Source organism: Oxyura jamaicensis, chromosome 2 (assembly GCF_011077185.1).
Source record: "Oxyura jamaicensis isolate SHBP4307 breed ruddy duck chromosome 2, BPBGC_Ojam_1.0, whole genome shotgun sequence".
Classification (NCBI taxonomy): Eukaryota; Metazoa; Chordata; class Aves; order Anseriformes; family Anatidae; genus Oxyura; species Oxyura jamaicensis.
Window position 1 is genome coordinate 111757097 of NC_048894.1, and position 25616 is coordinate 111782712.

The following is a 25616-nucleotide window of genomic DNA, read 5'->3' on the forward strand; positions in this document are numbered from 1 at the left end:
CCTGTGAGCCTGTTCATTTTGCTACTTTTACAGTAAATTTTCCACCCAATTTAATTTTACTACTACCTTTTTTCTTGAATTTGGTAAATATCTAAAGGGACAGAAATGTCAAACATCTGCGTATAGTTCAAGCAGATATTCTATTTCTACCAGCAACATTACAGTATTTTTATATTAATCATGTATTGAGATACTTGCAGTGGTGATTAGTTATTCATATGCTAACTTCTTTAACTGTTGCACAACATTAAGCATACATCCGTTTTTATACAGTTTATGATCTCACAACCCATTTTATCCTTATTTTTAGAAAGAGGAATTTTAACAAACCAAACATTAAAAAAAAAAAAAAAAAAAAAAAACTCTGCAAGAGCTGCTCGACTGCCAGGGTTACTTGTAGGAACGCTGAATTCATCAACTTACAACTGTTGTTGCTATGTGATATCGAATGCCCTTGGAATAGTCTTCCCCTTTCCCTTGAATCTGGGCAGTGTGTCACTAGCTTTGAGCTCCTTGATATGCTAATATTTTATTTCAGAATTTATTGTAATCCTGTTTGCAGAGACTGTCTTTTCTTCTTGTTAAAATTAAGCTACAGTGCATTACCTCTCATACCCTTCCCACAGCAATTAGTTTAGATAACTGTACACAGAGAGGGTATCAGTTACCAGATTGCATTTCAGTGTATACACAATAGTACAAAGTCAAAATATTCTGCCGGTTTATTAACTAGCAAAGTGCAGTCAAGAACAGAGGATGCAAACACAATGCTGCCATCACCTTGTGAGCACCCCTGCAATGCTTCTTGTTTTCTGCCTGAGGCGATTGATTCCCAAACACTTTATCTGGTCGAGCAGATGGGCTGGGAGACGTTCTGGGGTGGGCCAGAGGAGTAGGGATGCTGCCCAGACCCGCTGTCCCCTGCTCCTTGTCCCCACGTCCCCGGGGCCGGGAGGTGACCCCTCAGCACCAGCCTCGCTACCTGCCGCCCGCAGCTCTGAGGGAACCCGCCGGGCTTGCCGGCATTTTTATGTGCCTCGTTTTAAACGCTAGGTGTCACTGACATCCTCCTAACGCAGCCTGCTCAAAGTCGCTCCTCTCCGCTTGTTCGGTCCAGTAGCCAAACGCAGCGGGCTCTCTCTCTTCAGTGCTTTCAGGAGCCCAGCAAATCCTGCTCGGATCAGGTATGAAGGTGTTTGCAAAGCACGCACAGCGCAGGGTGGCTGCATGAAACACGTGTGCGCATGGGAAGCTGCAAGAGCAAGTATGTTCACAAGCACAATTTGCTCTGTTTTTGTGCATTGTCAGGCAGCCATATGAAAGAAAATCTTACTTACCCAGGGAGAAAGGATTAATCATCTCTGTTATCACACCACTAGGCAAAAGGCTACTGTGCATGGTCTTGTCCCTTTGCAGCAGGAGAATAGCTGTCCAGCACAGTGATCACATTGTCCCTGCTTATGTGTACTAAGGAAAACACAAAGGAGAGCTTTGCAATGTATGAAGCAAAGAAGAGCCATAAACGGGAGTGAAATTTTAGCTCTAGTATAATCAAATCAAATATTGCCAGAGGTTTTACAAAAAAAAAAAAAAAAAAAAAAAACGATCGTGATCATGAAACAAGGTCTGAGTAAATGATCTGGAATATTTTTCTACCCTTTAGGTACATTTTAACAAGTTCTTTGTACCGAGGTTTATATAACATGCTCCAGTGTCATCATACAAGTTCAACTTCTACACAGGCTTTTTTCGTTCTCTTCAGCAAGTCTGTGGCTGGTAAGAGCAGCGAGGAGTCCCGGCACGAGTAAGGTAAACACAGGCGATGCTCGATGGTGCACTAGACGGTACCTTTCAGTTTAGATGATAGCCTTTGGAAGGAACTGAGGCATCCTCTTCTCAGGACCTACTGCCGTGCAGGGTGAAATGCAGACTGGCATCAGGCAGCACAGCAGCTATCTCTCAGCCCAAAAGCTGAGAACTGGAAGTGGCCTGCCATGGATGAAAGTCTGTCCATGTACTGGCAAGACCTTTCCCCGCCTTTTTGTTGTTGTTGTGGTGGTGGTGGTTGTGGTTGTTCTGGTGGTAGTGGTGGTGTTTCTTTGGTTTGAGGTGAAAAAGAGAGAGAGAGAGGTTGAGAGCAAAAGAGACCAGGTAGCTAAAGATTTGTCCTCAGTTTTTAAAAACATTCAAAATGGTACACAAATGACAGAGATGCAGTCTGACCTGCAGTGTATGTGCTGGGTATATATACTTATATCATATACTGTGCTAAGGATAGTCTCATTTAATGGCTTCAGAAAGTCTGAAGAGCAATTAGAAATGTTTAGGTTAGCACTAAGGTGCTATTTATGCCTATATGGGGCTAATCACATTCAGTTTCAATTCAAGACACATCCAGTGTCCATCTTCACAAGTTACATCTACCCAGCCAGGAAGCCCTGAGGCTCATCTCCATCCTCACACAAGATATCCAGTGGAGGTTTCCTGCTCATTCCAGACAATTTTGGGCATCTGATATGGTGCAGGAAATAAATAATTTTCACTTCATCTTTTAAAGCATCCTCCACTCCTTTACCTTAAGGAGCACATAAACAATCTCATGAAGAATCAGCCACGTTAAGCCAAATGGCAATGATTAAAAACCTCAAGAATTGCTTCCTTCCAAAAAAATAAAGGTACACCCAAGCCCCCTTTCCCCTCCATCCCCACCTCCCTCTCCATGTTTCAAAATGCTGACTAAGGAACTGTGTTTCATTCTGTGCTCTAAAGACCCAGCACCTCTGGCCCCAATCTAAAAACTTGTTACCCAGGGACCAGCAGTCTATCTGTGCTGCAGGCTTGGGGCTGTCAGTAAAAGCATAACGGCAGAGCCCAATCTGTCTCATTCTGGCTAGGCATGAAATGAAAATGAGTAGAAAACAAATGATGCTGTTTGAGATAAAACTATCCAAGGATGAAATCTGTAATAAATCCTGTATCTCTGAGTTGTTCACTCTTTCTTTATGCTTTCATTGTGAATAAAGTTTCCATATCAAAATCGGAGTTGATTTTCAAAGAAATCAAACAAGTAAAATTGTTAAAATACATTACAAATTTATATACGGGATTATTAGATACAATATTTTATCTTTTTTTTTTTCTTTTTTTCAAATTCTATCAATTTTGTATATTCAAATGTGTTCCATTTAGAAGGCAAATTAAGCTTTGTTTTTCTCCCAGATCTAGCCCAGCTTTCTAATCAAAGGAAATACACTGATATTCAAAAATTTGCCAATCTCTTTGTTCCCCCTTCCTAATGTAGAGATTCTCTCTAATGACTTTTTCAGACTGCCAAGCACTGATACAGCAAGCAAAATGATACATTTGAAAATAGAATGCAGCTTTTAAGGATGATAATGCTCATGTGTGCATACTTCAGAAAATCATTTATTTACTTGTCTTGAAGAGCTTATCTGGTCCTCAGGGCACTGTGCCACACACACACAGCAACACTGATGTCCTTCTGTCTTACACAAGAAAGAGATATTAGCTTAAATTGGCGGAGAGAAAATTTCCATTGAAACCTCAATGGCAAGGAAGTTTCAAAGTATAAATATGTTTCCTAATCCTATCTTCCCACATTGCCTTAAATTTTTTTCAACAACTTTCAGTTGTTCTTTCAGTAGCAGCAAAATCAGAAGAATACTGTCAGCATTGTATTTATATTAACTACAGTAAGCATGTACTTATTTTTGTCCTAAATATTTCAATATTTTAAGTCTCAGCTGAAGTGCTGCTTCACCAGTGATGCATATTGCATAAAGTTTATGTTGCATATAAACTTCAGCTACTTACTCAGAAGTTTAATAAGACAAATTATGAAACAACTAACCATTATTTTATTTGATATATTTCAACATTATCCATGAAATTGATACATCACATTACTCTTTTAATAAAATTTCTTAATAAGAATTTTTCATTGAAAATTTTTCATTCATTCTTCAGCAGAGAAACATGCCCCAAATGTGTAATTCATGTAGTAAATAACCTAATAAGTGAATAAACAGTTGCTAGTTTGGTGTTGGACAGCTTCAACTGTGCATTGGATAGCAATAGTAGCAATAGTAGCAAGTCAGGTTGTGTTGAGGAATCCACATTAAGTTCTGCTGCTTAGATGAAAAGAGTCTGTTAAACTTCCAAGCCTGTCAAGCCATTTATTCAGGATTTCTTTCTGCACCTTAGGGCTATGCCGGTTCTCTGAAAGATGTTACAGCCTCTTTTGTCCTTCCCATCACCTTCTGCATAGTCTGCCCAATAAATCTTTTAGCCTTCGTGCTTACAAACAGCTTAGATGATTTAGTTTCTGTGTCACACAAACTACTAGGCACAGGCTTCTATTATTTCCAGTTATCAAACTACAAACCTTAATTCATCCTTCCTCACAGCCTGGGTTATTAGCACACCCGTCTTTGTGTTGCACCAGTCTGTGTGATTAGCACACCTGTCTGCTTCAAATCGGTCGATTTTCTACAGAACAAAGCGCACTCAACTATGGCTGTTAACACCTTTCAGCACGAGAATGTAATTCAAAATATACTTTGGCTGAGATTTTGGGGGGAGGGTGAAGAAGGCACTAAAAATCTGTTTAGGATGATCATTCTCTCAGGGAAAGTCCAGGTGCTTAAATGCTCTTGGAAGGCGAGTACAGAAGGGTTGCAGTGCAATAGGATCTGGAGCTGCTGTGGCTGCTTATTCATAGGATTCTGTGGCTGCTTATTCAAATCTTCCAAGAAATAAAAGGTAGATGCTGGCAGCATTTTACATTTGTCTTCTATTCCAGCTCCTATGGGCACAAACAGTATTTTGCTTGGGTGTAAAGCCTTGTGCTTTAAACCCACCCTCCTTTTTCAGTCTCTCTCAGGACTTCACATAGTTGAACTTCCCTGTTTATAAAACATGGCAAAAAATTGCTCTTCTCAAGAGAGTAAAATGATCTCATTGGCTGTCAGCCTCCACTGTTTTAGTTTAGGAATGATTTAATGCAAATAATAAAGAGTTTCCTGTCCCTTTATTCTTAACGACAGCTACAAATTAACATTTTTAAGAGCAAGTTAACTATTTCATTGCTTTTTAAAGTCATATATATCAATTGCATAATTTTCTATTTGAATCTCCTTGGTAAAGTTTTTTTACAAAGAAACACTATATCACAGAAATGTTGGCTGAAGTGAATCCAAGCTCAGTATGCATCACAGGGTCCAAGTAAGAGGATAAATCTTTTTGGGCTATCATCTTTTTGTTCTCACATTTCATTGAAATACGTTACCCACTGTGAGGGAGGAAAAGCCTCAAGGGCTCTTGGTATTTCTCAACTGTGAATTTTCAGATACTTGCTATATTTATGGCTACATTATCAGTCTTCATCAGGATGCAGTAAATACCTTTGCAGAGGTCAGTATCTTGGATTTAGTTCAATTGTTATTTTCAGTGGTGATAGAAACTTGACTTAAATCACTCCTGTCATGTACTTGAGACACTCAGCTTGTTCCAGCATCTTGCTCTCCCTCTCAAATGAAGGACAGATCCCCTGCCTGGAACCACTGAGAATAAGAAACCCTGCCCTGCTGTCCTGCTAGCTCTCTGTTTGGGCTTCTTATTCCCCAGCACTGTTCTGATCCCTCAGGGACCACAGATAATCCAGTAATTTCTGCTTTGTCATCTTCTTATGGCTTTCAGTGACTCTGTCTCCAATATTATACTTCTTTTATTTCATTTCACTTTGTTTTACAACTCCATCCTCTGTCTCACATGACCAGCACCCCTGAATCCCTTTACTTTTCAGCTTCCCCTTACCATTTCTGTATTGTCATCTTCTCCATTTCCTTACTTCACTGTCCTCAGCTCTAAAAATATTGCCAAAGGCCATTTCTAAAAGACATTGAAATAATAGAAAGAAATACACATCTCTGGAAATCCCTCCCCTCCCATGTACATCTGCAATCTTACATTCAAGCAAAACCATTGCTTTTCCATGGTTCAGTCTACCTCTGTGCAAGATTTCTGTAGCACCCAGGTTTTCAGATTCCTTATTGCCCAGATTCCTGTCATTTGCTTCTGACTGAAAACTAATGCTGCTTACAAGGACTTTTCTTGATCTTTTCATGCCTACGCCTTCTACCCACCTCCACATGCTTCACTCCTGTATTTGACACAGACCTCTAATTAGCCTAATTAAATCAGATCAGTGTGTCCCCTTTATAGGAATAAATTATGTATTTTTTAAAAAGAATGGTTTGGGCTGAAATATAACCCCCTGGAACATTCTTGCTCAGAGCAGGTGTCATTTGTAAAAATGTGCTAGCAGCCTGGCTGCCTGAGACACAAATCTTCCTCCCTTCCTCCCTCTCAAACTCTTACCTCTGCTGTTTCTTAGTCACTTGTAATAGTTTCAAACTCTAACCCAAAGTCCTCATTAATCTCCACCTAGTAGAAATACATCCATAACCTTCATTCCCTCAGTGAGCTGATTTCCCCTGCTCTTTGTCATTTTGCCTCACTTTCACTTGTTCTTAGCTCCTCTCAGTGATCTAGCCATTTCCCATCAGCCTTAGACAAGGTTTTGCATTACTTGCCCTAAAAATAGCAACATTTTAAAACTGTATATTCATCTTTATCCTTGCCATTGTCTCTGACATCTTTCTCAGAACCTCTACTCTGTTGCAGAGACAATCACATTGTTTCTATGTCCAAAATTCCTCTTCTCTAGGGACTGGTGCTTCAGACAAGTGTAGAGCTCTTCTGTCTCTGCTTGAGCTCTCAGGGCACAGTATCCGTCTCCTGTTACCTTCACAGGGTCAGTCATTTCAACTTACACCTGTTTAAATACCAACCCTGTCCTGCAAGCATAGAAGTTGTCAGACTCCTTTCCCCCAACTTTCAGCCTCCAGCCCCCTGCCTGAGAGAGCTAACAGAATATTACCTCTCCTAATCACATTTTGGGGTTCAATAAAAAACATTGGATTTATCATAATTTTCTCTTCAATATCCAGTCAAGCACTTCACACTCCTATCAACCACACAAGCTCAAAAAGTTAATGTCACTTCTCTCTATGCTTACCTCCTACCCACTTCTGCCTTCTTCAAATTATGTTTCTTTTTCCTTAACCTGCAAACCCCAGCCTTTTCCCTTCTTCTGACCATTTGGCTAAATAAAATACATTCCATGGAAAGGAGGGGTGATATCTTCCTCTGCTGTTTCTTCAGTCACAGTACTCCCATTTGTAAGGACTTTCTGTGCACCAGTTGCAAGACAAAAGGAACCACTATGTGCACCTAATTCAAGCTCTGGTACATCAAAAACATGGGACCATGAGATATGCCTGTATTTCAGAGCATATCTTTTAGAAGAAGATCTGGGCTTAATTTTGAATCTTTCTATAAATATAGAATCCACAAGCAAACATAGGTAAATTGATTCGTTATAATTTAGAGAGCTTTTTTACTTCTTGCTTCCAACTACTAGACCTTGCTATGCTTTTTGCTGAAGAGCAGAAAGAGCCTTCTGTCCTCCAAGGACAATTCCCACATTAGTCTTTCCTTAAATAAATCACCTGAGAACCCTGAACTATGAGTCATGCTTTCTAGTGCTTTAATAATCCCCAGAACTCTCTCCCAAACCACAACTGTCTGGGCACAGACACAGTTTTCTAGCATAGGTTGCATGGTGCCAAATAATAAAACTTCCCCACTCAGTGTATCCATGTTTCTTGTACTGCAATTTAACTACCAGGATCCCCAGACTTTCCAGTATTAGAAAGACAAACTTACTAAAAGCCCTATTCCTGTGTACAGAAAACAGAAACAAAAACAACCACAACAAAAAACCAACAAAATTATGTTTCTGTATAGGTTTTCTAATACAAATACATTTTCTTTGGATTGCAGAAATCCAAAGAGACCTTGACATTTATCCCTCACTCAATTTCCTCTTCACCTGGATACTTTTGAAAGACTTTTTGCATGCGTTCTCAGAAATCCAGGCTCTTCCTTGTGGTCTGTGTTCTGAATTGGCCAGAAGATGTCCACTGGAACCCATGTGAGATTCCTGTCAGTAGGTCCCTTCCCAGTTGGGCATCAGATCATCAAAACTGCTCACCAGCCGGAATTGCTCAACATCAAACAAATATTTATTTACCAGTCTCATGGGTAAAACCAGGTTTCTTGCTGTGGCATTTCTTAGCATAGACACTCCTACCACTTTAACAGACATCTTCAAATGGTTTCTGATAGTTCTTTCTCTCAACTGTGTTTCAGAGATTCTTACTGGAGGCAGGGAACAGGTCAAAAACCAGAACAATACTGTGTTATAGAGTTAAGTTTCAATAGAAGTAACAAGGTACAAAATTAAATGGGTGAATTGTTTCATGTAACATTTGAAACTTACACCATATACTATTTCCAGAGCTTTTCACATAGAAAAATATCAACAATTCAGCTCTGCAGGATCAGAAAACTTCTTGGATACCCATCTCTTTCTACATGCTCAGATGCAAGATATAGGTATAGTCCTGCCAATTAATTCTTTCTATCTGCTGTTTAACCTTAGTTGCTGTTAGAATTGAAAATATTTTGTGCTCATATGTGACTGCGTCACCTGGATGTTTTCCCCAAATGCAGAGAAATATAATTATTTTTAGTCTTTTTTGCACATTTAAGTTCTAACAAATTCTTCTATTAATGAGATCATGCCAATGTCACAAAGATCATGAAGAACTGCACAGGAATTTTGTCTTCTTCATTCTGTTGTTAAAATTTTGCCATTTACCATTCCTTTCCACTCTTCTGTAATACTCAATTTCTGATGTATACATGACACTGCATAAATAGAAAAAATAAATTTGACAGAGTTTTTTTGTTTGGTTGTTTTTTGTTTGTTTGTTTGTTTGTTTTCCCTTCTAGGCAGCATGCTCTCCTTCCTTATTTGCAGGACTGTTTTTCCTATATGTGGTAGAACATTCTTGAATGTTCCCAGTTAATACTTATATTTTAATGAACACTTTGTGAGTTTTATTTTTTAAAGCTAAAAATTCAAATGTGTTTATTATTAGTATGAGCTTTATTCTGTTTGCCCATAACAAATGTTAAGTTAGAGATCTCTTTGCACAGATGTTACCAACAAACTTGGTCTACCAATCAATCCCTCTTTGTATTTCAAGATGTAGTCTAATATAAAAGTCCCCTGAGCTGGATACAGCAATTTTTGATTTAAGAAACTGTCATCTGTAACATTTAAAAATTCCAAGGACCTTTTATTATTGGCAGCATGAGACTAGCAGTACAAGACACTCAGATGGAAGTCCCCCATGATAAAATTCTTCATTTTCCACACATTATAAATAGATGTTTAAGATATCAGTTACCATGTTCTCTAGAGCAATGGCTGTGTCAGACATTGTCTTAAGGTCTTTCTATTAGGGCACTGATCCTAAACAATTTGTGAGCATTTAGCTTTTATGCTGCCAAAGCTTTGGGTATTATCCTCCTCCCTATCAAACACTGGTTCTGGGTAAAATGCCAATGTTTCTGAATTTCCATGTCTTCCACCAGCATTTTCTCAATGTTTGTTTCCTTGCTTGTCTTCCTTATTCCTTCAAAGATAGACTTTCCTTTCTAACACTCTTCTCCACCCCTTTCTGCCCTACGTTTCCTCCTCACTACTCCCCCATTCATTCAAGTCCCTGCTACTCCAACAATAAATCCACTTCCAGCACACTGGGTTCCTAATACACTATCACCTCCATTTCTTCTTTCTCACACACCTTTTGGATGCTAGTTTTCCCATCGGAATTCCTATTCCCCCCTTCTCTTGCTCAGCCCTCAGCTAGCAAGTGAATTACCTCTTGCTCTTCCTCTCTAGCTACTTTCTCACCAATAACATTGTTCTGTCCAGATCCAATTCTGTTTTGGATCTTAGCCACCTTTGTCTTCTTAGCAGTTTCCTTTATTCTCCATTACCTTGCTCTTTTACAAATCCTGTTAGAGCCGCAATCTCAGGAAACAAATTAAGCTAAAGCCTCTGATCAACACAGGGAACTTTGGGGGTTGGAAACAACAGAAAGATTTGTTTACCTGCAACATAATGTGGCTGGTTTCTCAGAACTGGGATTTCCTAAGGATCCTGGAGGATTTCCTGAGTTGTATCAAGGTCAACAGAGATGTTCCTCTCGATGCCTGGAACATCAAAGAATTGCCAGAGGAGGAGTGGTTATTAAGTGTTGCTCACCTTGTACTGTGGACAAAAAGAGAAACATCATCAATTTGATCCTTAGACCTGGTCTTGCTTGGCCAGTCAAAAGAATAAGAAATCCATGTTCACATCGCTGGGGAGAGGAGAAAAAAAATTATGCATCATTTTTCATTTAGGGGAGGCAAAAAAGACTCTGTACCTTGCTCAAATATTGTTTGTGTTGATATAATTAATAACACATTTGAAAAATTAAAACCATAAATTGTTTGGTTCAAATGCAATGAATACAAATAGCTTTAATTCCAAAGCATTATTAAACAGTAGAAAAATAATAAGGTTTTTTATTTTTGATTTTTTCCCCAAAACTATGAAAATTCATTTAGAAGTGAATACAAAGTACAGACGGTAAATTCTGGTTTGAGACAGGAAAGAAAAATAACCAGAATCTCCTACAGAGTCCCTGATGGCTGAATATGTGAAATTAATCACTGACAGGTGTAGAGGACAATTCTCCACACAGTGTTGAGCTTCCTATTCTCTGAATGACAGCCAGTTAGAAAAAGAGAGCCAAAGATAATAAGAGGTGCTTTGCTGCATTAACTTTCTGATCACCAACCATGCACCTGCAGCAAAAATAGGTTTGCCCAAAATGTGAGCTGTGAGTACATCTTAAGTATGTATATATTACCCTGTACTTGCATTGCCTTTGGAAGTCTTCCAAATGCCATCACCATTTGTCATAGCCCTGGTCAAACGCCGCCCCCCCTCCCCCCCACACACACACCAAGCATTCACTACACTTGAATGTTTGGTGCAGACACAGAATTCATGGGGTTTTGGCTGTTCTTTTTTTTCTGTGCAGGCTTCTTAATCTCCAGTCCCAAGACTTATTCTGGGGGTATACCTTGCACAGTGAGAGCCCTAAATTCAGCTTTCCTATGCTAAAACCTTCTGCATCCCTGAGATTTTTCATGAGTTAGTTCACTGTCCTTGCCAAAAAGCTTCATATGTACATTTTTCTGGGGTACTCCGAAAAAGGTGAACATGGAAGCATAAAAGACACAAACAAATGAAACAACCCCATGTCAGGTTCAGAAGAGACAAAATGCATCAAACTATGGAAACCATTGACATGGTGTGGTCAGGATGCCAAATGCAGCTCTGCCATGTCTAGCATTACGTAAAGTCAAGATGTAAGAAACTTGTATAGCAAGTGTTAAAAACAAGCAGAAAATAGTAGTTGAGAAAGTCTCTAAGCTGCAGATCACTGGCGATTAAGATAATAAGCATTACTGTATGTTCTAAAACTTTTTTTCCTAAGTATCCGGCATTGTCCTCTGTCAAAACAGGATACTGGGATAGATCAGCTTTTGCTTTGACTCAAAATAGCTCTGTTCTTATGGTGTAAAATGACAGGGATTTTGCAGAGAAATATCTAAAACAATTTTTCTGTTTCAAACAGTACTGGTGACATATAGATCTGGAAAATGATAAATAAGCCTAAGTAAATCACTGTCTTCATTTTTTCACAGAAACTAAGAGCCTTCTCTGTTGCAGAGGAAGAAAGATTTTTGTCTAAGCTTTCTGCCTCCCTCTCTTCTCAAAATGGTAAGTATGAAATTCTTCTTTGTATATACCTAAGTGTTTTGCCAGCACAAAACTTCCCTATCCAAATCCAAATGAACGTCAGATGAATGAAGTCCTCTATCACTGATCAGTTTTTTTCTAACCAATCCACCTTGAAGAATGCACATAAAATCAGGGGTGGTCACCCTCTTCTGTAACAGCGCTTCCTCATTGCATGATCAACAAGACTGCTTTGACACAAGGCAGACATAAATTTAGCTGCTAACTTAATTCCTCACACTGATATGAGTGTGGTTTAAAGGAGTAATGTCAGCGGAATAAAGGTAGATACTTGTAAGGTAAAATGTATAAAATGCTAGATGGATATTATCTGTCCTGCAATTTAGAACAGGAAATGAAGGATAAGCATCATAAACTGCAGGTACCAGGCAAAAATATTGATAAACAGCAGTGTTTTGTTTTGTTTTGTTTGTTTGCTTGTTTGTTTTCAGCTGGGATTTAGCTTTCTATACATGCTGTTAAACATTTGAGAAGTTTTGGGTTTCATTTTAATTTGTCATGAATATATACAAATATATGTATGAAAAAAAATAGTATTTGAATATCATACATATCATACAGGACACATAAAATTACTTTTTTTTTTTTTTTTTAAAAAAAGGCACTGCTCTATAAGCATATTTCTTATCCAGATTTTAAAGTACAGCTCTATGTTCCATGTCACTCAAATGGCAGTATTTAAAATTGCTGCTAACACCTTCAGAAGCTGATAAGCTTGTTTCAGTGCTGTCAGCTAAGTCCCCATACCTTTATCTGGAGTTTTCACATGCTCTGAAGTTCAGTCAGCTTACCTCATATTCACAGAAATATGTTAACACTTTCTGCAGTTCAACCAAAAAAAAATCTTTCAGGTTCAATGTGTGTCCAGGAGCAAGATTAAGCCAGTACTCAGCAGTGCACCAGATTAGTTTTTCCGGTGGCCTGATTGCTTTCATCTTTGTTTACGGAAAAAGCTAACATCTGTAAGGATGTGAAAAATTCTTATAAATTTGAACCAAATGCCATGCACTTTTCTGAGACTACCAGAAATTCACAACATACTCTCTGAAGCGTATGGTCTCCTCTGTCAATCTTAATAGGCTGTTCCTGCTCAGGCCCAACTATTCCAGCTATTTCACTGCTGTTTGTTTGCAAAGCAGAACCAGGGCTGGCTGTTTATGATACAGAGATTAAAAGAACACTTGCAATTCATTCTTGCAGTCAGTTTAACTCCTGTATGTGCTGCTGTTGTCCGAGTTGTGGTGCAATTTGTTTGGCTCTCCAGTTGCTGAAGATAGCTTGCATGGGTGGGTAAGCTGCTCCCACCTGCTACTGCTGCTTTATCAGAGAGCTGTTCCTGAACACACATGCCCTCTAAAAACTGGAACGAGATTCCTACATTTTCATGTGGGAACAGAATGAAGCAAAGGTAAATCACAGCTTCTCACATTATTACAGTGACAAACCATGGCAGAAAGAAAGTAGAGCACTGAACAGGGCCAGATCCTCTTGGTACATGCTGGTGCTGTCTCATTTACTTTGGCGGAGTCCATTTACTTTACTTGAGGATCTGGCACTTGTTAGGGTCCTTAAAACATTGAAGAATGATTATTTAAAAATAAGCAAATTTTCTGCAAGTTCTTTTTTTTTGTCTTTTTTTTTTTTTTTTTTTTTTTCCTAGTATACATTTCTGGAATGAACAGTGTTTTAAATCTGTACTACCTGATATTTTTTGTTTGTTTATTTTGTGTTCAGCAATGTGTCAGTATGACATTTTTAATGCAAGTCAGTCCCTGCCTGCACTTTGAGCTGCTCCACCTTGAGCAGGGACAAACTCCGGCCTGATGGCCGGATTAATCCTGCATATGTTCTGTGGAATATCCAAGTCCTACTCTGATGTGACTACAACAATAACGGGATCCGATGGGTGTCTACTGTGCAGAAAAAAAAAAAAAAAAAAAGCAGAAAAACCCATACTGACTGTTTTCATTGGGTAATTATTATTTTTTAATTTGGTTCCAGTAAAAAGAGTTTCTATATTCAAGCCTAACATTGTTAAATGTTAATGCTGCCCACAGTGCTTAGTGTGCTTCTTTCCATAAACTGAACAAAGTGGCTGTGCTCTCTTGCCAGCCACAGATTTATTGAGGTATGGATTACACATATTAAACACAGTCATCAGGCCACAAAGGTTCCATCACAATCTGCCTACGAGCTAACATCATTAAGAAGCAGACTTCATATATCTTCATGACTGATACGCTGATCTTTCCCACTCCATTGACTAATGAATTGACACACACAATGTTCTTCAACATTAGTGTGCATGCCTTTGATTTACAGCACTGAAGTATGGGGCTGTAAGCTCTCAGATGCTGATGAATTCCAGACAGCACTTGCACCTGGCTGACCAGGATGCTTCCCTCTGAGGAAACCAGTGCTCCCATCCCAGAATTGTACATAATAAATGTGGTGGGCCTCACTGTCTGTAGTTTCACCTTCACAATACCATCAACGACTGCTTGCCTTCCTGAGCCAAATCCCCAGCTGCTATAAATCAGTGCACATTGATTTACATCAGTTGTTCTCTGAGCACTGTCTGGGGCTTTTGGTTTGTCTGCTTTAAAGATACATCTGGAAGCCACCAACACATGCTTATTCCCAGGATTCATCAGTGCCAGGGAAAAGGGCTCAAGAGAAGGTGAATAGCAGATTTCTGCCCACAATGGGTGTCAGCCCTGCCAGGCTGCAGCTGTGGTGGGAAAAGAGTGGCTGCTGGCCCAACACTGCCTCTGTGAGTTTATGGGAAGACAGGGACTGAAAGGAGATGTGGTCCAGAGCTTTTGCCTGTTGGACTGATTGGCTGGCTACAGGCTCATGTTTTGCTTGCAGCCTTGTACTTAAGTAACTGACAGCGCATATTACCCTGTTCTAAGGGTGACTGACATGAAATAAGGACAAATTTCAACACCTTGGGAAGTGTTGGCACATAGAACAGTCTTCTTCCAGTCTGCTATGAAATCCACCTGATAAAACAAAAGATACATCCCAGGCACTATCAATTCTGAGAGTAGGACAAAGCAGGAGCAATTGCTTGGATGTGTTCTGAATGAAAGATGATTTGTAGTGGGAGATGTAGTGTACTGAGCCCGTAAAGGCATTTCCAAAATTAAAATTAAAATAGGAATTTTTTATTTTATGAAGAAAATAAATCAGAATTTTAAGAAGTCTGATAACAGATGCGCAACTAAATCATCCAGATCTTCCCACAAGGAGATATATACCAATCTCTGACACAGCGTTTTAATGATGACTGAAATATATTACTCCTTGTAGATTTGGGGTTTGTTTGTTTATTGTAATGTTGAGATGCCTCATATATTTATGCAGATTTCATATCAGTAAGATGTCACAGATCTCCCCATTTTTAACCAGAGGATTTGGAGATGCAGGCAAGTTTCTTCCTGATATTCATAGGAAAAACAACATGTGAAAATAATTAAAATAAAGATTTGACTAAACAGTCTAACTAACCTGAGGAGAAGAAACATATTTTTTTTCTTTTAGCTCATTTGCTAAGATGGTCAACTCACTTAAAACCTCATAGCAGACTTGTCACATGATTATATATCTAGTCACACTTTGCAAATAAGGAGTGTGAGGCACGTCACTGAAAATAGAAAGTTCTCCTGGATGGAAAGAAATGTTAACAGTAAGGGTAGTCAGTTCCATATCCTCCTTAAGTGAACAGATCCAAAATTGCATTGAAAACACAGGAAAAGCAGAAGTTCTACTAATTGCCATGTTCTTTTTTTTTTTTTTTTTTTTTTTTTTTCTGGATAGAATCAAGGTGGTAAACAGAAACTGGTTATTAGTGTCTGTACCTGACAAAAGATGAGGCTGGAGAATGAAGAAAAAATACCAAATAAAGAACTCTATCACAAAGGAGATTGTTATACTACTTGCAATCAAAATTAGATCATTTTTCAAAGCTGCTAGATATGAATGCAAGCTGCTTCTGGGCATCTTTAATTTATGTGACTGCTACTGGAAAAGCAAATAATGTATTTTGATACTGTTCTTAACAGCATTACAGGATAAAATGTGTCACAGGGTGACAATGTCACCCTGCAGTACCAGTTGTATAGAAAGTAGAAAAGCCTTTCCTTTTAATATCTAGCTCATATTGTCCTTCATTGTCGATAGACCATGCTTATTACGCTGAACTGAGTAATGGAAATAAATGTTTTAAAATCTTGGTAAATTAGAAATCATATTCCTAATGTGTGCTGACTCTATCTCTTCAGATAATCCTCATGGAGATAATCGTGGGAAGTGAGGTTGATTTGGGGATGGAGCTGAATTCTTCATGAGGAAGCAGCAACACAGGAGCTAACTGGAAATTTATTTCGCAGGCTGGAATGAAGAGATGAACCAGTGGGTGTGAGAAGAGGCACTGGCACTGGGCACTGGGAAGAAGACCTGCTCCGTACAGGGTGCTGATAGGAAGACCTGCTCTACACCTGCATCTGGTTTTGATGGCAGACCATCTTCCAGCAGAGTCTGCAGAAGGTGAAAGAGCCTACTGCCAAACCAAGCCAGGACTGTCCACCTACCAAAGGGGCTGCCTGAATTCTATAAGAAAAACACCCTGATCTTCTTTCCACCAGCTGCAATGTGATTCCTCAGAGGAAAAGTGGCAGGGTAGAGAAGATTTGCAGACCTTCTCCAGCAGGACTTCATCCCTGAAGGACCAGTCTGAGTACTCCCTTTTACAAGCTGGAGTCTGGATCTGTTCCTATGCACAGGAGAGATGTGCTTAGAGAAAAGGACCAGAACGCCTTGTGGGAAACAGATCCCTAAAGAGTAGATGGAGAGAACATAACAAGTAGATGTTTTACTGAAGAAGTTTTTTCATTTAAATAAATTCCCATCAGACCATGCTCTTTTTATCTCCTTTGTCAGTGCTCTTACTTGGCCCATGGGAATCTAGCTGCCTTGGCTTGCATGATTTTTTTATTTTTTTATTTTTTGCTGAACACCTCTTTGCTAGGTGTCATTAAGCTATCTTGAATTTCCCATCTCCTGCTGTTCACCTTCCCTTGAAAAGTTCCACTCCAAAGAAAAGTTCTGTTCTGATTCACTCTGTGTCAGATCTGCTGGCTCCTTCACTGCCCTTTTCCCTCAAGGCATTGCAATAAAGAGCAGCATAGTTAAATTTGTCTGTCTGATGTTCCAGGATGGAGAGCAAAAAGTAGATAAATTCAGTATTTCTCAAAGTGCACTTACCCTCATGTACACAATGGTGTTTGCTCCCCTCATTTGAAGATGTATCAACTTCTCAGAACAAAAACAGCTCCGTGGAAGTGTGTGGAGTATTCAGACAGCAAAAGCAACTGACAAGTCTTAAAAAGCTGTGCTTAAGTGGCTTGTTCATACTATGAAACACAAATTGGATTCATTAGCAGAAACAAACTTGCAGGAAAAGTTTGTTCAATAGCCTGTCAACTGATACACTGACCAAAATATTAAACTCGTAAAGATTTCTGTGAAGCATGTGGTGTGTACTGAAAATACCAGCCTGTGTGTTTAAATACACCAGGCTGGCCCTTCCTTGTGTGTTTCCACAAACTTTACCCACAACACTCTATGGATCTCTAGTAACACCAAGGGTACACTGTTACTGTGATTCCTGTAAGGGCTTCTTCCTTCTCATTAGCTCCATGTTATAGATGGGAAGAGAATAAACTGCAGGCAAAGTTTGATCTGAGATGACAAGACTAATTTTGGGAAAAATATCCCTCTACTTCTCCAGTTGTCAAATTTAATCTAAAGCAAGTGCAGTGTGCAGATAGTAAACATAATATCCTCCTAATTATATTAAACTACCTCTCAGGAGCTGCTCTACCCTCTTGTCAAAGGCCGGGAACTGGCTTTTAATGATGAATGTGAACCTCAGTGGGACAGTCTATATCATCATTTAGTTCAGCAAATGTAGCCCAAATCAGTTGTATAGGTGTAATTAGATGCTGAAAAATAATTACCTTGGCCTTACCATTAAAAATTTCTTGCTTGTATCCTCTTGTGATCTATGAACAAATTACTTTATTAGGAAATCATTAGAGCTCAATTTGTCTCTATATACTACAGACATCAATATTCATTTCTCATAATGGAACCACACATTCTTGCCATAAATTCATACAACTACATAACCAGATACCAATTTGGAGTTGTTACCAACCTTAACTAAAAGAGCACTTTTACATACTGAGAAGTTTTTCCTTATGCATCAACTTCCAGAAAAAATAAAAAGAAAAAAAAAGAGCTATATGAGCTTTATTGTTAGGCCATGCACTCAGACAATCTTTGCATTTTTATGCCCGACTACAGAGGGAGAGCTTTTTATGTGGGTGATCTCTTTGTGCCACTACACTATCTAAGTTTGGGTGTGTTGGAGCAAGCTGCCTCAAGTAAGTTATACTAGTATGAGAACACACCCTACTAGTTTAAGAGATTCAAGAGCGTCCTGCTTGGAGCTTGTTCTTGGGACTGGCTCCCAGCCGGTGTGGATGAGAGCAACCCAGTCCTGCTGGGCCAGTGGGAAGGCATCCACAGATGCCCTGTAGGACAGCCTGGCCAGGACCAACCTGATCTCAGGGCTGCTTGCAACTTTTGTTAAGGATCTATTTCTCTGCAGATTTCTGTGAGAATTGAGAAAGTAGGCTACCCTAATGCCCTTGGTGTGGGGACATAGTATAGTTTCCAGTCATATCTAGCAGTTAACTGATTTATTGACTATTAGAATTTACAGAGCAGATGTGAGAAGGAAACGAGATGATTAGTCAGACCCCAGGTCACCTCCTGTTATAAATTATCTTTGCATAGTTTAGCCTTTAGCTCTCAGGTTCTCACTGAGGTCTGTCATTGCAGGACTGAGTAAAATGACAAGGTGCAGCTAATTTTCTACAGTGGTGGTTGGATAGTCACTTGCTGTTGAAAGGAGCCACTATAAGGCAGTTGCCATCATTATACTTCTCTGAATATTACACATGCCTATACAAGTACTCTTTTTACTGGGGCTTCTGAATTTCCATTCTGATGTACACGTGCATGCGTGCAAGCAGTCCTGCATTTTATAACACAATATTTTTTCTGGATTTTGGTATGCCACAAGCACTTGAGAAGGATTTAATTAAGAAGATTGGCTATAAGCAGCAATATGTCCACAGAATTCATAATCATTTCAGAAAAAATGCTGCTAGGGGATTTTTCAGAAATATTGCTTAAAAGTTGATGAAGACTGAGAACATTCTCAGCTCACTTACGTTAACTTCCATTTCAGCGGGTACAAATTAGCATCTCTTTCCAATTATAAAGTTGTCTGTCTAGAATCTGTGGTGGTCTCACATTGATGGCTAGCAAAGCTCCACCACACCACTCTATCACCCCCCCGCCTCCACAAAGAATAGGAGGAGAAAGTATGATGAAAAAAGGCTCATGAGTTGAGATAACGACACTCACCATTTACTGTCATGGGCAAAACAGACTCAGCATAGAAAGATTAATATAATTTATTGCCGATTGATAAACAGACTAGAGCAGCAAGAAACTAAAAGGAAACTAAAATCACCTTCCTCCTATCCACCCTCACCTACTTCCTCCCCCTGCAGGGCACAGGGGAATGAGGAATGGGGGCTGTGGTCAGTCCCTAACACTTCATCTCTGCAGCTCCTTCAGGGTCCCTCTCTGCCCCTACTCCCCGTGGGGTCCCTCCCACAGGATGCCGTCCCTCCCCAACTGAGCCTGCGGGGGCTGCCCACAGGCAGCAGCTCTCCAAGAACTGCTCCCACATGGCTCTGTACCACGGGGTCCATCCACCAGGAGCAAATTGCTCCAGCACGGGTCCCCCACAGGTGGCAGCTCCCCCCAGACCCCTGCTCCTGCGGGGGCTCTCCATGGGCCGCAGCCTCCTCCAGGTCACATCCACCTGCTCCACCAGGGGCTCCTCCACGGGCTGCAGCGTGGAGATCTGCTCCATGTGGGACCCATGGGTTGCAGGGGAACTTCTGCTCTAACACCTGAAGCACATCCTCCCTCTCCTTCTTCACTGACCTTGGTATCTGAGGGGGTATTTCTCTCACATTTTCTCATTCCCCTCTCCCAGCAGCTGTTTTGCACCATTTTTTTCCTTTTCTTCAATCTGCTCTCCCAGAGACCTAACCAGCATCACTCCCTGGCTCAGCTCTGGCTAGCAGTGGGTCCCTTCTGGAGCCAGAGGAAGCTGGCTCTGATCTGACGTGGGACAGCTGCTGGGCTCTGTTCAAGGAGGCCACCCCTGCATCCCCCTGCTACCAAAACCTTGCCACATAAGCCCAATACAGAATCTCGCATGCCTCACTGTCAACACTCTCCACTGCAGTGGAGTTCACTCTGCCAAGGGTCTTGTTCACAAGCTACCAGAGTCCTGAGTACTCCACTCAGGACCCCATTTGAATCCTTCTGACTGTGTCCCTGTAATGGCTGTTCAAGCTGCTGAGAAAATGCACCACAAGGCGGGGCACTCAACTGGAAGCAAATGAAATGCCAGACTCTCTGCAAGGCCCTTGCACATAGTTTATGGTATTGAAGTTGTTAAAGCAGTGAGTAGACAATAAGCATCTCAGTCCAGTTCCTTCACACAAAAGGAACAAAGTGCTAAAGTCATCAATATAAGTAGCGTAAATCAAATGAATAGGCAGCTGGAAAATGACAGCTACCTATATTTTGAGACTTAAAAAGCAAAGATAAAATATAGGTGGATTTTTATCTTTTGGGTTTATAAGGCCATGTTTCATGGACCGTAAGGTCTTGCTAGACTTAATGGGCCAAATTCCTCCCTGGGGTAACTCTGTTATGTTCGGTTGTCTCCTATCAGGATGGTTTGAACAAGGAGAATTATGTATGCTGCAGGGGTAGTGAGAGGTGCTCCACTTTTAAGAGCTGCCATGCCTCAGATGGTACGTTAATTCCAAGGCCAGGAAAACACATATTCAAAACTGCAGAAAGAAGTGGAAAGAGCAATGCAGTACATACACAAGCAGACAATTGGTGCTCTCAGCCTGCACAAACTGAAAGGCAACTAAAGAGCTGAATTCTTTGCTTCCTGCAAATGACATCTTCCAATTATGTATACACATTTTATTTATTTATTTATTTATTTACTTATTTTATCAGTGCCTGCCTGACATGTCCTCCTCCCACCAAGTCAAATCGCACCAGCTTAAGGGGAACAGTGCTCAGGAAGGCACTCTGCTTTGCTAGGGGGAAGTGTCTTTAAATGTCATTCTGTCTCTCTTTACGTTACACAGATTTTTCTTGGTTTCTGACCACCTCCAGCTCTGAGTTCAGTCTGACAGAGTGACAGCTACTCTTGAAGCTGACTATTACTCAACAGTATTCAAGGACCCAAACTGAAAAGAAACAGATCTCCCTTTAAATGCCTGAGTGAGTCATTTTCAGACCGAGGTATCCTAAAAGCATTCCAGTGAAGGTGAGAACATTCCTATATAGTGATTTAAGCATCTACTAACATTAGGCTTTCTTGGACTTGGAATACAGGTCACAAAACATCATTCAAAAAGGTTCATTACCTTAAAAATTACATTTCCTTTTGGTGACTTACAGCAATCAACCAAGAATGTGTAGTTATAAAAAGCATTAAGTAAACCATGCTATGTTCAAGATGACAATAATGAAATAAGTTATTGAGATTCTTACTCCAGTTGTACTTTGTTACTGACCTTGCTGAGAGGACAGAAAGAGATTTTGACTGTGGAACAGACAGTTTTGCAAATGAAGGTTAAAACAGTGTTTTGCAGGTTTTTTTAGGTCCAAACTTTCCTTCAGTTTCACCTGCCTTTTTATCTTTTTTATTTCAGCTTGCAGGTCCAACCAGTTTATCTGTCTGGACCTAGCAGTGGGCACAAGAAAATACCAAGAGAAGAAAAAATATTTTGTACCCACATGATTTCCACGAGTGCCCTTCTGATGGTTAAACAATCACCACCTTTTGTTTTGAACCTGGCTCCTACTTAGTTCCGTTTGTTGCCTGACAGTTCTAGTGGAAAAGACAGTGAAGAGTCAACACCTTTCCTTCCTTTCTGAGTCAGCTATGTCAGGACTTTGTGGATTTGATTTGTTTTACCCATTTTCCTAGACTGCTCAGTCATTCCCTGTGCAGAAAGGTAGTTACTTGTCTTTAATGATCAATTTTTAGGTACAAGAACCAATTAGCTAAATTTTCATGGATCTAGCATATCCCCAAAATCTTGCTGAGAGCCTGTCATTTTACACATAACACTGGGGTGACTCTCCACATTCCTCAAGTGCATTGTTCTGTATTTCAACTGAGTTTCAACTCTATTTTGTTGTCTAATCTTGTGATATTCCTCTGCAATTCTTTCTACAATATGTGTGCATTAGTAAGTGGCACAGCTCAGTAGGAACACATTTTAGAATGAAACAATTTTAGGCTTAACCAGTTGATGTTGAGAATCTACAATACATGCATTTTGGGGTATATGTATCGGAGGATACTTGGGACTAGCCTGAACACATGGATGGAAAACTAATTAGTAGTCAGAGTACATCTTCCAGCTAAGTTTCTCCTAAGCTGCAATCTAGATTCTGCACTCAAAGACTTTCTGACAAGTACAGTGCATTAATTGAGGATCATAAAATTTGCTTCAAAAGCACATTCCTGATAAAAACTAAAAGGCTAATGTGGACACTCCCCTAATCTCTTCTCTCCCTATTACACTGAAAAACTTCTTAGCATCAGCAATCTTTATACTTCACTGCTCACTATATTTTCAATATTATTTATAAATACATTGAATTTGAGAATGTATTCCCAAATTCATCTCAAGATAATACATAGCTCCTCCTGTAAAGCAAACCCTTTTGAGAGTGAGTCAGCTTTATCCACTAACACTATTGGAAATAAAATTATTTGGGCTATGAGTCATATTTGAAAGTGATGGTTTCAGCTGTTAGCCTGACAATTTTACATTAACTCAATTGGGCTAGTCTTTTTGTTCTCTCATTGCATGTCAATCCATGTCACTAATGACATATTGTCTGAGTACCATCCTTCCTACTTTAAACTTTTTATAAGTAGCAGCTATTTTTACACACATCCTACACAAGATCTAGAAACACCGGAGACTAAATTTTTGTTACTATCTTTTTCAGTATAATAACCCACTCCCAAATATCCTTTTATTCCACTTTGTCCTATTGCTTTTCAACTGGATGTGTTCTTTGCTGTGGCTTCCTACTCGGCAGAATAAACAACTAAGCCAGCACAGCAGAGAGAGGGACAGGTGAAATGGGAATGAGCAAATAATGGTACAACAAGAGGAACAGATGACATCTTGTTGATGGAGAACAGCCTATCCACAAATGGCCTGAGTTGCATTCTACCATTTCTGAAAGTGCTGATAAATGTTCAATATTCTGGAAGTTATTGGTACGGCACACTGATACATGTTTCAAACACTTGAAACACAAGTTCAAGACATACATTTTAGCTTACCACAAAGATGATGTATACAAGGCTCAGTATGGGAATGTTTTAATAACATGAGGTTGGAAAGGCCCTGGGAGTTCTCTATTCCAGCCAAAGCAGCTCAAAGCAAGATCAGCTGTGAGATGAGACCAGGTTGCTCAGGACTTTTTCCAGATGGATCTTGAAAACCTCCAGAGATGGAGACTGCACAGCTTCCCTGGGCAGCCCATTCCATTGCCTGCCTGTGCTCATTTAGAAAAAGGTTTTCCTTATATCACTTCTCAATCTATCTTGTTTTAATTTCTGTCCATTGTCTCTCATACTCCCACCATGCACAACCCCTTTGTCATTTTTATAACCTCCCCATAGGTACAAGGAAGCCACTGCTAGATGCCCTCGAAATCATTCCAAGCCATCAAGCCCTGATCCCTGTCTCTCCTCAGAGAGGGAGTGCCCCAAAACCTGACTGGGGCTGGACTGGTGGCCCTCCAATGAACTCATTCCGCTGTATTAACATCCTTATTGTTATGGGAAGACAAAAAATTGGAAACACAGTTCCTGGTATGGTCTAACAAGTGCTGAGCAAATAATAATTTTCAGTGATACCTTTGTTAAACTCTGTAAAGTACAGCCCAGGATGCTGTTAGTCTTCCTTGTTGCCAGGGCATACTGCTGGCTTCTGTTTAGCCCAATTGTAGTACTGTGTACTGTAATACTGTGTGCTCCGGCATACCACTACATATCTAAAGAGGTATATTTCTGATCGTGGCAACATTTATGACAAAAAAAAAAAAAAAAAAAAAAAAAAGCAGCTTAGTATCTGAATTTATGGATGTAATAAATAAGATATGGTCCTGAAATTATTTTTATTTAACAGAAAAGGTCACTCAAAAATGCTATCATAAGGCTTACTCAGGAGAGCACTAAATTAAAAATATTTATTTGTCCTTGTGCCTTTGTATGAAGTCTTATGATGTGAAATATTAAAAGGAAAAATGTGGTAAGAAGGTGATAAATGTTGAGAGACATCAAAATCAGTATTAGTGGAGAAGCAGTAATGCATAAAATCAAGTTATTCTTATCCTTGTTTTGATAAACATTTAACACTTGGGAAGAAAAACAGAGTGTATGAAAGAAGACAATAATTTCAGGCTGCTGATTTCCAAGCAACACTAACACTGTAATTATAGATGATTTTAGACAATTACTTATACATGTGCATATATGCACTTTTTTTTTTTTTTTTTTGTTATGCAGTATAAAATTCTGGAAAACAAAACCAGATGAAAGCTGTATGTTCAACATGAATCTTCAGACATTCAAGAACAGTTGTTCCTTGCTGTTGGCCTTTCATTTTATGTTCCAGCCTTTTTTTTTTTTTTTTTTTTGGCTTGCCTAAGTAAGAAATAGCAGAAGTCTGCAGAGGAAAAGATGTTCTAGAAGTTCATGCTCAGTTATGATTTTAAATGTGGTTTAGTGAGGTATTAAAGCATGTTTCTAATGGACTTTGACAGATAACCGTTGACAAATTTTGCTGCAGTGTACCTCCTTAGCTGTCTGGGTCACCTTTCTGATGAAGGATACTATCTGAGGGCAGAGTCTGGAAAACAAGAATTGCTGCCAGCACTATGCACACTCCCAAAAGCTCACATCTTAGCTTAAATCAACAGTTTAGGTAGGTAAGGTTTCAAGCTAGAAGGCCAGGCGGCAAACTAAGGAAAACTGAGGACATCACAATTCAAGAGAATAGTGGCTTTGGTAGGTTTGACTGTCAGTTTAAGATAGTCCTAAAATGGTCCTGAGGAAAGGAAATGGGAAGGGAAGGGAAGGGAAGGGAAGGGAAGGGAAGCTGCAACTAATATAAGTTCTCAATGCACCTGTTTCTATAGTATCATTAACACAGAGCCAGATACAATCCATAGCTGGAAACCTGCAAATATATATACTGACACGAAGTTCAAGACAAGGAATGAAGTAGTTTGGGTTCTCTTCTTTAATTAGAATTAAATCCACGTAAATTGGACTTCAGGCAGCCCAAGACTGTACTCTTGGTGGGTAATTTGAAGCAAAGTCTTGGAGAAAAATTAGTGAAATACTCTTTCTCATCTGGCACGCTACTAATAGTACAAGCTTTGGTATACATGATCGTGACAGTTTTTAATGCACTGTAACTACCTCACATGGAAGATATAATATGAAATTTCCTCATAA

The 25616-nt window shown here is 39.7% G+C and overlaps 1 long non-coding RNA gene across 2 annotated transcripts; it reads left to right on the forward strand.

Moving 5' to 3' along the window:
* The first annotated feature begins 11759 nt into the window (after positions 1-11759).
* On the forward strand, positions 11760-16853 carry LOC118163315. 2 transcript variants are annotated; one of them, XR_004748980.1, is made up of 3 exons: positions 11760-11836; positions 13610-13847; positions 16162-16853. It is a non-coding gene; the product is annotated as an uncharacterized LOC118163315 (long non-coding RNA). The 2 variants fall into 2 exon arrangements; XR_004748981.1 differs by lacking the exon at positions 11760-11836 and adding an exon at positions 13143-13283.
* The last annotated feature ends 8763 nt before the right edge of the window (positions 16854-25616 follow it).